This window comes from Tenrec ecaudatus, chromosome 1, assembly GCF_050624435.1.
Source record: "Tenrec ecaudatus isolate mTenEca1 chromosome 1, mTenEca1.hap1, whole genome shotgun sequence".
Classification (NCBI taxonomy): domain Eukaryota; kingdom Metazoa; phylum Chordata; class Mammalia; order Afrosoricida; family Tenrecidae; genus Tenrec; species Tenrec ecaudatus.
Genome location: NC_134530.1, coordinates 27,546,767 through 27,561,614, shown reverse-complemented (window position 1 = coordinate 27,561,614; position 14,848 = coordinate 27,546,767). Strand labels below are relative to the sequence as shown.

General features: G+C 48.4%; 1 non-coding gene across 1 annotated transcript; it reads left to right on the top strand.

Moving 5' to 3' along the window:
- The first annotated feature begins 14,418 nt into the window (after window positions 1-14,418).
- LOC142438370 (small nucleolar RNA SNORA72) lies at window positions 14,419-14,550 on the top strand. Its single transcript, XR_012782755.1, has one exon. It is a non-coding gene; the product is annotated as a small nucleolar RNA SNORA72 (small nucleolar RNA).
- Window positions 14,551-14,848: the final 298 nt, after the last annotated feature.

Genomic DNA, 14,848 nt, shown 5'->3' with positions numbered 1-14,848 from the left:
CTCAGGGGGAAAGGAACTTCATTACACCAAATTAATAAAACATAACTATGGTCTCAGAAATCTAATCATGGGCTGATTTGCATGCTAACAATCCTGTGAGGCAGCAAGTTCAAGGTCTCTGTGCCTTGGAGCTGAGCCACAAGGACCTGGCAGCTCCAGCAGTCAGTTGATGTTCTCTTGGGTCCATCCGCTCCCTCCCCTGATAGCCTGTACATCTTGGGACGGAAAACTTGGGCACAAGGAGGACTCCTGCTAAGTGAGCCAGGTTCTCCTTAAAAAAAAATTCATTGTGAATTTGGTGGTTGACAGAGCAGATGGTTGGTTTGTACAATTCATGCACATTCCGTTTCATCTCCTTCCCTGAAATCCCCTCCACATACCATCATGTCTCCTTTTCTTTGTTTCCTGCTTCCACCCCTCCTTCTCAACTCTGTCCTTGGAAAGGGCTGCCCTTTGGATCTTACATCTTACATGACTGTCTGATTCTCTTTTGACCTTCATAAATAAAACTGACATATGCCCATAAAGAGGGGGGCCATCCACAATGACCAGCAGTGGCCAAAAGGAACCCCAGGGGCACTGTGAGTCAGTGCCCACTACTAACTGCAAGGTTGGCAGTTCAAACCCACCAATGCCTCCAAAGGAGAAAGATGAGGCTGTCTGTTCCTATAAACATTTACAGTCTCAGAAACCCTAAGGAGCAGGTCTACTCTGCCCTGTAGTGTTGCTATGATTCAGAATTGATTCTCTGACAGTGAGTTTGGGAGTTGACTGGTGGTCAAACGCTAAAAGAAACAGCTTGGCTTTCAGCTTGATGAGTTGATTGGCCTGCAAGTGTTTCTGGGACAGGCACAGATTCATATAAGACCCATGGCCTGTGCCCCCAGCAACTGGCTTGTACCCCGTAAGGTCTCAGTTGTCCAGAATGCATTGTGTCCCCTGCCAACATATGTTGAAGTCTTAACTCTGGTACCTGAGAGCATCACTCTGCTTGAAAATGAGGCCTTCGATGATGTCATCCGTTAGCATGAGGTCATAGTAGAGTAGGTGGATAATATTCCCATCTGAATGGTGTCCCATACAGAGGAGATGAGGCACTGAGGGAGGGAGGCATGTTGGCCACATGAAGATGCAGCTATATGCCAAGAAAGCCCAGGGCTACCAGAAACTAGGACAGGCAAGGAAGATGCTCCCCCTAAAGGTTAAGGAGGCAACATGGCTCTGTCGACATGTTGATTTGGGTTTCTGGTTTCCAGATTGTGGGGGAATGTCCCTCTGTTCTTTCTAATAAAGTCAGACATCTGCAGTACTTTGTTACAGCAGCCCCAGGAAATGAAGACATTCGTGTTTGTCTGATTGAATTACATTGAATCATAAATAATCATAACTAATCGCACCACAGGGCGCCCGCACAAAACTCCTGCTTGCTCCTTCCTGGGGTGGGGGGTTAGGGAGGCTTTGCTCTGGCTGTGCCTGGCACCTAGAGTGCTTCCCCCAGATTGCTGCAGGGCCACCCCCTCACCTTCCAGACTGGCCTCCATTGTCATCATTGGTCCCTCCACCGGAATGCCAACTCCTTGAGAGGAGGGACTTGTTGATTTAATATGTTTCAACTCCATCTTTTTCCAATGTTCAGTGAGCATATCAATGACTAACCCATTGCAGCAGAGTCTAGTAGTCGTCGCTCTAGGACAACTGCTCCATCAGATTCCCAAGGCTGTCCATCTTCACCGGAGCAGGAGGTCTCATCTTCCTCCCTCGGAGCAGCTGACGGATTTGAACTTCCAGCCCATGGTTAGCTTAACCCACTCATTTACTAGGGTTCCTTTATCAAGGTATAGTGGTTCTAAAAGTGAGCTGAGGACTCCTCCCTCCCTTTCAGAAAGAGCCACCTCCAGTGGCCACCATTCACCAGCTTAGGGTTCTGGGAACAGTGGAGCAGGCTGACCTTCTGAAGGCAGTGGACACTCAGTCCCTTCTACCAAGTCCGCATCCTAAACTATGTTGCCATCACTTGAGCAAGGATGCCAAAGTTCAAAAGAGAACACCAGAACGATTCCTGCCTCTGTCAGGGGATTCTGGCCCAGGGGGAGTGTGTATGTGTGTGTGTGTGTGTGCATTTATACATTGTGCATCGTGTATGTACATGTGTGCATAGGTGCAGTGTGTGTTGCCTGTGAATATGTATTGTGTGGGCCTATGTATGTATAGGGTTACATGTATATGAGTGCATTGTTGAAATGTGTACACGTGTGTACTTTGTGCATTATGTGTGCAAGTGTGTAGGTGAGTGGGTGTGTGTGTGTGCCTATTTCAAGTGTCGTGTGCATGGGGGTGTATACTATGTTCATGCATAGATTGTGTGTGCGCACAGGCCCATGTGTGCTTATGTGAATATTTTATTATGTATCTGTGTGTGCACAAATGGGTGTGCACATGTGTGCTCATGTGTGGTTCATTTTTGCCCATGTGTATGCACATACATGTGCATTGGTGTGCATTTGAGAGTGTGCGTGTGTGCTGATGACAAGTGGCTTGCTCCTCATTCCTTTCCATCGGTAGCTTCATGCTGTCCCCATGCCACCTCGTAGTCCTGAACAGGGAAGCGAGCTCTGGCTATCCTTGACCTGAAGCAGATCTGGAAGGCCCCTGGATCCCTGGGGCTGAGAACAAGCCTGCGGTGGCCACGCCACCCAGTGGTACAACACACAGCCCACTGTCAGCACAGTCCTTTTCCCGTGAGCAATGCTCCTTCTGAAGACCAAGGTTGGCCGCCTTTGTTACCACTGATGCATCCCCACATCCACACCAAAGCACGCCCTGTTTTGTGACATGCCAGGTTAGTCTCTTCACCACCCCCTTCACTAGAAACTGAAACCAGGGTTCTGGGCCACACATCTTGGCCCTTCTCTTAAAGTCAGAGAAACCTATGTTTAACCTGTAACTGGCTCTGGGCTGAATCAGCAGGTATTATCTGCCTTATCCAAGTGCAAATCACCGTGGGAGACCAGTCCCATGGCTACTACTGGCCTGCATGCTGAATGTTACAGGCACTCCATGACCGCAGTCTCCCCTGTATGTTGTGAGGAATGTGACCCTTATAAATGTGCTGGGAACCCCAAGAGCCCTATCGGCGCTGGGGTTCAAGGCATGTTCTTTGCCAAAGGAATTGTTCTGGACTCTACAGAGCAAGGACTTTCCTTGGTGAAGTCCAGGATGGTAGAAACAAGAAGCAAGTGCATGGGCTCTGGATCCACAACCTCCTCGCTGCCACTCCTTAAGCAAGTGCTTTCCCCTCTCCACCTCTCAGCTTCCGACGCTGTAAAATGACTGCAATAAGAATGTAGAGTTGGTGGATTTTACTCCCATCTGAGTGGGACCACCATCTGTCCGTCTCTCATACGGGGTTGGTTTGTGTGTTATTATGTGGTTAGAATCTATGTCACTAGTTTTTCAAACACCAGCAGGATCACCCTCAGTGGACAGATCTCAGAGTAACACTAGGAAAGAGAGCCTGGCAACCTAGTTTGAAAATGAGCCAGGGAAAACCTTACAGATTCCAACAGAACAGTGTCTGCCTCATTTTCTTCGGACAAGTCAGGGGAGGGATCCATTCCTGGAAGAAAGCATTATGTTTGTAAAGCAGAGAGCCAGCCAGGGCAAGGAAGACCATTGGCAAGCTGGATTGGGCACCAGAGCCACAGCAATGGACTTGAACCTTGGGTGACCGGATGTGGCTGTTACATAATTTCCCATCAACTGTGACAGGGGTGGAGTTAAGCCTGTCAATCAGGTCACAGCTTGATAACCTCATTTGGAGGCACGATGGACAGAAATAGCTCCCTGGAGGCCAGACACACTTTCTCTGCTACAAATTCCTGCTGACAAGCTACATGGGGCTATTCTGATGGAGCCAGAGCCCTGGAGCTGGAGAAGCCACGTGGAGACCCCTACCAGTGCTGAGATACTTCCACCACAACTGGATCCACAAGATTTTCTACCCACTGGCCTGTAGTCTTCCTGAATTCTGCATCATTGAAAGTGTTTTGTGAGTCTGGTATCAGACATATTCTAATATCAGACTTGTGGACTTGATCTGGATTGGGCTGGGATGTTTTCTTAACATATAATTACTCTTTTATATGAAATCCTCTCTTACACACATGAGTGTCTCTGGCTAGTGCCTTGCCCTCTCACCTACTGGTACAGCTTCTGTGGGCCCCCATTCATGCAAAGCCATGGGGAGGACACCTGGATTGTGGGGCTGGAGCACCTGGATGGAGGCTGAGGAAAGCAGGTCTCACAGGCAAATGCATGTGCACAGAAGGCCAAGCTGCAGACAAATGACAAGAAGGTGAGCATTCTGGAAGCGTCACAGATCCAAATCTGCCTGCTGGAAGGAGCAGGTGCAGATGGCATTCAATAAGCAGCCCCTAGGAACCAGCTGGCTGCCGTAGCAGCAGCACCGTGAACAGTGCCTTGCACACTGCCAGCCTCTCCCTCTCTCCTGCCTCACACAGAAGTTTTCTCTGAAGCAAGGAAAGCTTCGTGGCCCTTGCATGCGCACTGCTCAGAGGCATGGGGAGTTAACAAGCCCAGAGGCAACCTTGAAATGAGGGGTGGGATCCATAACTAAATGGCTCTGCCTCAATTCTTTTAGAGCCGTGGTTCTCAACCTGTGGGTCTCGAGCCCTTTGGGAGTCAAACGACCTTTTTACAGGGGTCGCCTAAGACCATCGGAAAACACATATTTCAGATGGTCTTGGGAACCGAGACACCGCCACGCTATCAGACACCGCTACGCTATCATCTCCAGGAGGGTCCGCCCACATGTAGATACTCCCACATCGGAGTACCCAGCATCAAGACTTATACATGCTACACCATGGTTCTAGACAAAATTTCATTTATTTGTCATAAATAAATATTTCATAATATGTAATTGCATATTGTTTTGTGATTAATCACTATGCTTTAATTATGTTCAATTTGTAACAATGAAAATACATCCTACATATCAGATATTTACATGACGATTCACAACAGTAACAAAATTAAAGTTATGAAGTAGCATTTTATGGCTGGGGGTCACCACCACACCACATGAGGAACTGTGTGAAGGTCGCGTGATTAGGAAGGTGGAGAACCACTGCTTTAGAGGGACAATAATGAGAGGCATTTTACACCGTGCTTAGTGGGTCCCCTTGGGAATGAAGCTCCTTTGCACAAAACAGTGATCAAGTCAGTCTTCACTGACTTCTCTTCCCCTACCACTCCCCGCCACACTGTGATCCCCTCCCCCAAAACACGACCTTAATCAGCCTCTGCCGTCACAGCGCCATGCCGGAGGAGGTCATGGAAAGTAGGCCTCTGGGTCACTCAGCAGTAAGACAGTGGCAGGCACCTGGTTACTGGGTGATAAGTCATTGTATTGCCAGCTGTCATCAAGCAGTACCAACTGACGATGACCCCATGCACAATGCAACAGAATGCTGCCCGGTCTTGCCCCATCCCCATGAATCATTGGCATATGAGATCATTGCAAGATTAAATGCTCCTGGAAAAATTCCATTAGAATTGATCACCAGGCCTTTCTTCCTAGTCTTCCTTAGTCTAGAAACTCCACTGATACCTTTCCCGCATGATAACAAGAAGCTAGTCCTGGCTGAGAAGACAGGTGGTGGTGGTGTATGAGTTCTTTGGACAGGAATCCAGTTTGGATCTCCAGCATGGAAGGTGGAAGTTCTACCACGAAGCCACCACTGCCCTCAGAAGGTGAGTGTTGATGTTGTTGTTGTTGTTATTGCTGTTGCATTGTTGTTAAGTGCTATTCAGTCGGTTCTGACTCATAGCGACGCTATTCATAACAGAAAGAAACACTGCCTGGTCCTGCACCATCCTCACAATTGGTCTGATGCTTAATCCCATCATTGCAGTCCTGTGTCCATGCATCTTGTCGAGGGCCTTCCCCGTTATTAGTGCCCCTCTACCAATCACGATATCTTCCCAGAGACTGGTCTCTCCTGACAGCATGTTCAAAATACATGAGATCAAGTCTTGCTGTCCTTGCCTCCTGCTGTACTTCTCCCAAGACAGATTTAGAAAGTGGGTGTTGTTGTTGTTGGGTACCTTCCAGTTGGTTCCAACCCATAGCAACCCTGTGCACAACAGAATGAACCACTGTACAGTCCCGTGCTGTCCTCACAATCGTCCCCAGGCATGAGCCCATTGTTGCAACCACTGTGTCGATCCATCTCATTGAGGGGATTCCCTTTTTTTAAAAAAAAAAAAAACTTGCCCCTCCAAGCATGGTGTCCTCTCTAGGGACTGCTCTCTCCTGACAATATGTCTAAAGTATGTAAGAGGAAACCTTGCTCTCCTTGTCTCTAAGGAGCCCTCTGGCCGTACTTAGGAAGCGAGTCGAGTGAGGACACCTCTAATGTGCAGTAGCATTGTAACGAGCAATGTGTGTGGTGCCTTGGGAGCAGGTGCCACTTGATGCACTTGGGGAAGCACTTGGATTGTATGGGAGTAGTTGTCATAAGAATGGAAGGGTGGGCTGCCTTTTGTTAACTGCCTTAGACCTTAGCTTTCAGGTGTACCAAGTATCAATTCAAGGCTATGAAAAAGCCAGAAATCCTCCCCAGCAACATTGAAAAAGAAGCTTCTTCCTGCCGACTGTGCTGTACACCAGGCCTGAAAATCTACATGAGAGTGGCAGAACTATAAAAGAAACTGACTGCATGGCCTCGCCAGGTCTCCTAGGCTAACTTCAGGACCATGATATAGAAGGAGTGGGATCCTGAGTCCCAGGGTGGATAACTGCACCTAATAAGTTTGAACTTTGTCCTCTGAATCCTCCAGGCCTGAGGAAGAATCCTTCTCCCTATTTCCAGAACAAAGAAACTTCCCTTGATGAGTGACATTAATAAAGACCAGGCTTCCTCTTCTGTGGATGTCTCATAAGATGATGCTGGTTCTCTTCAAGAGCCACTCATTCTGTCCTTGTTGCCTCCCCCCAGATCAGTAAACTCACAGCAGTGATCAGCACAGTCCTGCAGACTGATATTTACAGTGAGGTAAGGGGTACAAGATTTCAGGAATGACCAGAGGCCTGTAGCTTTGCCTCACGAATGTCTTGGGCTTCGTTCTCTTTTTATTGGAGACTTCAACCAGCCACTGCTTGAAGATGCAGTGATGGAGTGGGCATATTATGAGTCATAGGCCAAACTGGAGGGTCAAGAGGTGGACTGTCATAGGCACTGACGTTGCCACACCCCCTTTGCTCTTGAGGACAGCCTCGTGCATATTGATAGTGCCTAATCTGCAATAAAATTTATTGTATGTTTTATAGTTATTTGTGAATTGTGTGCTATCCCTCCTACTCTCAGTAATATTTGCCAGCCAACCGTGTGCTCAACACTACCAGCACACCACTTCTTCCTGACCCTGGGTCCCTTAACCTTTCCTGTGTCTTCATCACCTTGGGGCTGCAGCTTACCTTTGAGCTGACACAGTGTAACCACCACTGACCTTGACCACTAGGTCCTCAACTGTGGGCAGCAGCATTGACAAACGCCCACGTATCCACACACATACACACAAGCCCTTGAAGATGGGCAAGGGACTTCCTGAACACGAGGAGAAAAATGGCATCCTGAGCATTACGAGACCATTCCTTTGGAAGATTCTTTGAATAAAATAAAATTCTGGGACAGTCCAGGTTAAGGAGAGATGGGTTCTCTCGAAGTTAAAAGTTGTCATGGAAGTTTCAAAGAGGGCTTAAAGGGGCAGATCATGAGAGGAATAAGCTGGGAAGCCCCACTTCTACCTCTACCTCCCCCTTCTCTGAAAGCATACCACATAATGGTGGGGGGCGGAGGATGCTGACCCTAATCCTGCACCCAGACTCTCCCCACCCCAGTGGAAGGGACTGAAGATCCATTTGTATTCAAAAGACCATTGTTCAGAAGATTAATTAAAAGGCTGGCATATTTTTAACCATCTGTACTAATTTAGAGGAAGAATTTAGAAACATAATTGTATTATCTGTAACTGAGGAATTCACTCAGATCCCTTTTGGAATCAGAATATTAATACATCTCTTGAAGAGACTCAGCAACTTGAACAAATTAATGCTGTCGTGCCTCCAAAATTAGCCAAATAACATGAGGATCATTTAAAGTGTTTGGCTTGGGAGTGAGGGGCAGCACTCACACAGCAGGGAGGAGAAGACAGGGATTCTCAACCCCAGTTTCTGGGGCCAGCATCCCCAGGGAGTAGGCAAGAGGTTACAAAGGCTTCAGGCTCCACCCCCACATAAATTGGAGGGTGTGGGGAGGTGTCTTCACTGTAGTTGGTACAGCAGGGAGCTCCAGGTCACAGGTAGTGAAGAGGAGAGATTAGGATGGACTCAGCTCAAAGCCAGCCCTGTGTGGAGACTTGGAATTGGTGATTCCAAACCTCAGAGCCTATGGATCTTGAAAAGTGAGAACAGACTATTTCCTACAAAGGGATTGAAAAGAAAAAATAACCTCACGGGGTTGACAGAAGAGGAAGCATTTTGCTTCCCTGAGGAGGTAAGAGGGGGTCCCCGGCAGATGTGCCTGTGGGATGGGTGCCTACAGAGGATCCAGGTCTACAGATGCTGCCCGGCCTTCTGCCTCCTCTCCATCTCTGGGAGGTGGTGGATGCAGGGACTAAAGACAAAGGCTGGCAGTAGCCCAGGCCATGGAAGGGTCGGGGAGGAGCCTAGAGTAAGGAGGAGAAAGAAGTGGAAAGGGCAGTAAATGAGCAGAGCATTTCCCTGAAGGGCTGCCTTCATTCCCCAAACCTTCCTGGGGCCTCCCACCTGGCAGCCTTCCCTCAGAACTCAGGAGGATTCCTTGAATTTCCTAGCCCCGTGTATAAATAAGAAGCCAGGTCATCTGCTCACGGAGGTGTGCAGTGCTGTGAAAGGCAGTGATTCAAATGCACAAGTACACACACACACACACACACACATATGTCTGGGCTTCAAAGACTTGGTGGAAAGTGGAATTAAAAGATAATGGACTATTCCCACCAAATGTTTGAAGCCCCCTATGTCCTGCTTACTCCATACTCACATGTGCTCATACACACGAATACATGCTCATCTGTGAATTCACACATGTCAACACATGCTCACCAGCATGCACACAAACGCAAGCGTGCACACAGGAATCACACACTCATGCATGTATATGCATTCACATATTATGAGCACATGGGCACACACATGTACACATTCTTTGAAGAGAGGGTTCTCTTCCTGGTACTGCTGCATGACCTGGGCACAGTTCAAAGCCTTCCCCCAGACTCAGGTTCCTCAACAGTAAAACATGGTGTGATAGGTAGGTTTATTGTGCCAACCTGGCCAATAGGAACATTTGGGATTAATCAGATCACAGTTTGATTGGAAAGCAAAGAGATAAATGGTTCTCCAAGGCCCACCCCCATGCCTCTTGCTCTCTGGTGATCAGTGCTAGAGCGTGCTGCTGTTTTAGTTGGTTCTATGCCTCAACCTGTGAGCTACACTACCTGTGGACCAAGCCAACCCATGAATCATGTTACTAGAGCTTGAGGCTCCTTCCAGACCTGCTTCGCTAGATTGCTGATGTGAACATCACTCAAGCTTGAAGCTGAAGGATCCTGCCACCTTGCATTGATTACATTTCATATGTCACCTGAGCCTGCTTCCCTGAGCTCCAGAGTCACTGACTGCTGGTGACCCACCTGCTCATTGCTGCCTATGGACAGACTCTGCTTGCCTTGTCCCAGGGAGGACGCCGCTGTCTGCTTCCTTGACCTTGGACCCAGCAGCCCACAAGAGATGAAGGACTTCCAGTGTATTAATTGTTCCACAGAAGTGAGTTGAACTGAACCCTCAGTACTGCTGTGTGGATTAATTAACTGTTATGTTCCTTCTTGTTTTATATATATATGTGTGTGTGTGTGTGTTATATATGAATATATATTCATAAGTGTCCTGGTTTTGTTTCTCTAGGGAACCCTGCCTAATATACATGGGCCACTCCCCTGCTGCTCAGGGCTGTGATGGGAACAGAGTGGATTCTAGTGGCTGAGCCAACAGCCCTTCCCTCTCTCCGTGTCCTCCACAGTCCTGCTGGCCCAGGGCAGATGCAGCACCACCAGCAGCACCATAGTAAATTGCAGCACTCTTCTCTTTGTAGAAACACGCCCGGGGTCTGGTAAGATCTGAATACCAAGTCGTTTCTCTAAAGGACTGCTCTCCTGTCTTCCTTACAAGCTAGAAGGGGCTCAGACGCCATGATGCAAGTGGTGTGGGTAACACCCACCCCCAGTAAAGCACACCAGGACCACGGCTTATGTGAGCCCTCCCCCAGAGATGCTTCACCCAGTCTCCCTGAGGTAGATACTCTGTGTGGAGAAAACGAGGTGACCAATCACATTTAGGGTTTTGTGTTACTGCTATTGTCATTATTATTCTAGTTTGGGTGAAAGTTAGTTTTCCATTCAACAAGTTATACACATTTTGTTTCATCACCTTGGTTGTAATCCCCTCGCTGTGACAGCTCTCTTCTCCCTCCCACGTGGAGTTCCCCGTCTCCATCCATCCTGTTCTCCTGCCCCTTTCCTGACGTCCGGACGTTGCTCCGAGGCAACACTGCCCCTGGGGTCTCCTGTGGGTAATTTTAGGGAATGAATCCCTCACGGGAGTTCCTGTTCACTGTTACAGGCCTCGAGTCTGTAATTTGGTTGAGGGATGATCCTTGGGGGGGTGGGTTCAGTTCAGTCTCTGTCAGACGAGTCAACCTGGTCTTCTTTCTGATTTGGGATCTTGTTCCCCGTTTGAGGAACAGGCTGCAGAAGACTGCGCATAGGAGGAGGGTTGGGGGAATGGATGCTGCCTCTCGATTCCTGTGGTCAGAGCTAGGTCTTCCCAAAGCGCCTTTACTTCCCTGCCTCTGCCTTAGCACTGGGCTTCTGTGGACTTCTCCTCAAGCAGCCTCGCCAGAGATACAGGTGTGTCCTCCCTGGGGCTTGACCCACCTTCACTCAAGGTGGGGCAGACACAGCAAACACACACTTTGGTTGGGACTTTTGTGGATTTGCTTGTTTGTTTTTCTTTTGGGTGAAATGACACACAGCCAAAGACGTACCATGGCAATCGTTACCTTCTTCCGGTTGACATGAGTCCGTGAACACCGGGCCTCGGGAAAAATAACGTGTAAGATAATACACAGGTTCTTGAAGTGTCTTCTCAGAAGGAGCACACTGCACTTCACACACGTGTCATTGGTTAAAAACAAGTCACACAGCCATCCCAGACTTCAAAACGATCCCAGGAGGCACATGCTACTATGTGTCCAGGTGACAGAGAGCACGTGTTGATGATCTATCACAATACAACATCAATAGATGAGTCAATGAGTCTGGAGCTCCGGGGAGAAGTCGAGGATGGAGACCAGCCATTGCAGTTCCCTTTGGATATGTCATTAGGAAAGGCCAATTGCTTGGACAGGACATCGTGTCCGGTGGCTCAAAAGTGAGAGAGACCTCCTCGTGAGATGTGTTGACATCGTAGCTGAAACAAAGCACTCAGACATACTGATGACCGTGAAACGAACACAGGGCCAGGCACTGTTTTGTCCTATTCCACATAATGCTTCTGTAAGGCAGCAATGGCTCAATGGCAGCTAACAACCACAAAGACAAATTTCCCGGGTTGCTATTTGGGGGAGTGGTAGGTACGCAACACCGGTCAGCAAGAGAAAGGAAGTGGAGAAATGAGATGTGTGAAAGGCAGTGCTGTGGCCAGTTGTCCAGCCTGACAAGAAGACCAGCCCATGGCTCAGACAGGCAGGACATCGGTCATAACCACGGCCCTTACAACAGCCTATTATGGGGCTGGAATTGTTCTGCTGGCTCCTGCTCACCTTCTGCTTCTCATTGCTCAATATTAACCTCCCAGAACATCAACGACCCCACATTTCCTGGGGCTGCTACCTGATGCCTGGCCCATCATTGGAGAAGCCAAAGCCAATGTCAAACTGGATAGCTAGGACCTTGGTCCTACAGCTGCAGAAGCCCAGGTCTGACCTACCGAGGGTTAGGTTTAGAATATGAGGCACAGAAGTGATACCCAAGTTCCCCCCTTCAGCATCCTGGGGAGTGGGTGGGGCCAAAGGAGGCCATGCAAATCTGAAGAGAGTCACAGCTGAGCCTGGTACACAGGTAAGCCCTTGGAGCCGTCAGTGTAGTTTGAGTAAGATCACCCAGGAGTCAGTGTGGAGGAGAGAACTTAGGATGGAGCCCCGGGGTTCTCAGCATGCATGTCGGAGAGAGGAGAGAGGTGTAGCCAAAGACCCTGGGAAGGTGCAACCAGTAAGGTAGGAGAAAAACCAGGGGTGAGGTGGGAGGACCTAAGAGCCCCAAAAAAGAAAGGAGGGTCAAGTGTACCCAATGTGATTAGCAGGTCAAGTAAGAATATTGACAATACCATGGGGATCAGGGGAATGAACAAACCAGTGTTGGAAGAAGTACAGCCAGAATGCTCCTCAGAGACACAGATACAGAGATGTCCTGGCCTTACGTGGTCAAGGACAACAAGTCTCTGGAACAGGACATCCTGTGTGGTTAAGTAGAGGGTCAGCGAAAACAAGGGAAGTCCATGAAACCCTCCACCTCATGGCTGGATACAGCGGCCGCAGCCAGGGCTCAGACCCACCACGCTGACAACAGGCCATGGCCAGGTGACGTGGCGTACTGTGTTACGGAAGTGTGCTCCGAGCCGGAGTTCACAACATGGCAAGGAACCACAAGAGGAGGGCAGAGAACCGGCAGCGAGTATGGCGGTTGTGGGGCGGAGCATCCGTGGTGAAGCTGATCAGAGACATCACAGAGGAAGGAAAGAGAGCCAGGCAGCGGTGGGTTAACAGAGGAGGCTCTGCCAAGGGCTTTTGCAGGGAAGAGGAGCAGAGAAGTAGGGCAGGAGCTGGCAGGGGAGTGGGGGGGTCAAGGGAGGTCCTCTCAGATTGGATATTACAGCATGGATGGATGCTGAGCAGGGCAACCCATCAGAGAGGAGATAACTGATGAGGCAGAAGACGCGGGGTTCATTGCTAAAGGAAAGTCCTTGAGTAAGCAAGAGATGGAGGACAAAACCCAAGATGGGACCAAAGCCAGAGCCAGCATTGGCCTTTCCCCTAGCTGAGGAGGAGGTAGCTTAGATCCAAACCCCACACCCATCCCATCAAATATACCCTCCACCCATTGCTGGTACCAGCTGCCTAGATTCCCTGCCTGAGAGTGTTCTGGGTTAAGACATTGACCCTGCTGTTGTTATTGCTGTTGTTGCTTCTGCTGCTGTGGCGGCTACTTTTGTTGTTGAGGGCCATGGGGCTAATTATGGATCATAGCAGCCCCATGTGGTAGATAGCAGTAGCCCATGCATTGGTTTCCCAGGCTGTAGTTTGCTTTTAATCATTTTATTGGAGCTTGTACAACTCTGATCACAATCCATCCATCCATCAGTGTCAAGCACATTTGTGCATATGTTGCCAACATCATTCTCAAAACATTTGCTTTCTGCTTGAGCCCTTGGTATCAGCTCCTTATTTCCCCTCCTTCCCTATCCCCCTCCCTCATGAACCTTTCATAATTTATAAATTATTATTATTTTGTCATGTCTTACACTGTCCAACATCTCCCTTCACCCACTTGTCTGTTATACGTCCCCCATGGAGGGGGTTATATGTATAGCCTTGTAATCGGCTCCCCCTTTCTACCTCACCTTCCCTCCACCTTTCTGGTATTGCCACTCTCACAACTTGTCCTAAGGGGTTCATCTGTCCTGGCTTCCCTGTGTTTCCAGTTCCTATCTCTAACCAGTGTACATCCTCTGCTACAGCCAAATTTGTAAGGTAGGATTGGGATCATGATAGTGGTGGGGGAGGAAGCATTTAAGAACTAGAAGAGAGTTGTATGTTTCATCACTGGTGCACTGCATCCTGACTGGCTCATCTCCTCCCTCCCCCTCATTCACAGTGATATGATTTTTTATTCTTTGATGCCTGATACCTGATCCCATTGACACATCATGATCACACAGGCTGATGCGCTTTTTCCATGGAGGCTTTGTTGATTCTCTAGATGGCCACTTATTTATCTTCAAGACTTTAAGACCCCAGATACTATATCTTTTGATAGCCGTGCACCATCAGCTTTCTTTACCACATTTGCTTATGCACCCACTTTGTCTTCAGCAATTGTGTCGGGAAAGTGAACATCATGGAATGTCAGTTTAATAGAAAAAAATGTTCTTGCATTGAGGGAGTACTTGAGTAGAGGCCCAATGTCCATCTGCTACCTTAATTCTAACCTATAAATATATGCACATAAATCTATTTCCCCCTGCGAATATTCTCGCTGTCCTGGTTTTGTGGTAGCCAAGGCAGGCTAAACATTCGCTATATTAAGACCATGCATGTGTCCCCAGGCTGAGTTCTTTCCCTGAGCCTGGTTTTTTAAATGCTGGTGATAAACTTTAAAAATATATATATATATATATATATATATATACAGGCTGTAATTTTTATGAAGCAGGCCTCTAGGCCTTTGGCCCTGTGAGCCATTGGGTGGGTTTGAGCCTCCGACGTTCTGGTTATTGGCCTTGCACTAAGCCATTATGCCACCAGGCCTCCATAAGAGGCAGATGTTGTCTGAGAAAGAACAAGAGTCGTTGTTGCTTTGAAATATTTTATTTTTAATAAACTCTGCTTAGCCAGTCACTCTGCTGGCTGTCTTGAATTCAGGCTTACCCTTAGTGCCTCCACCTTCTCCT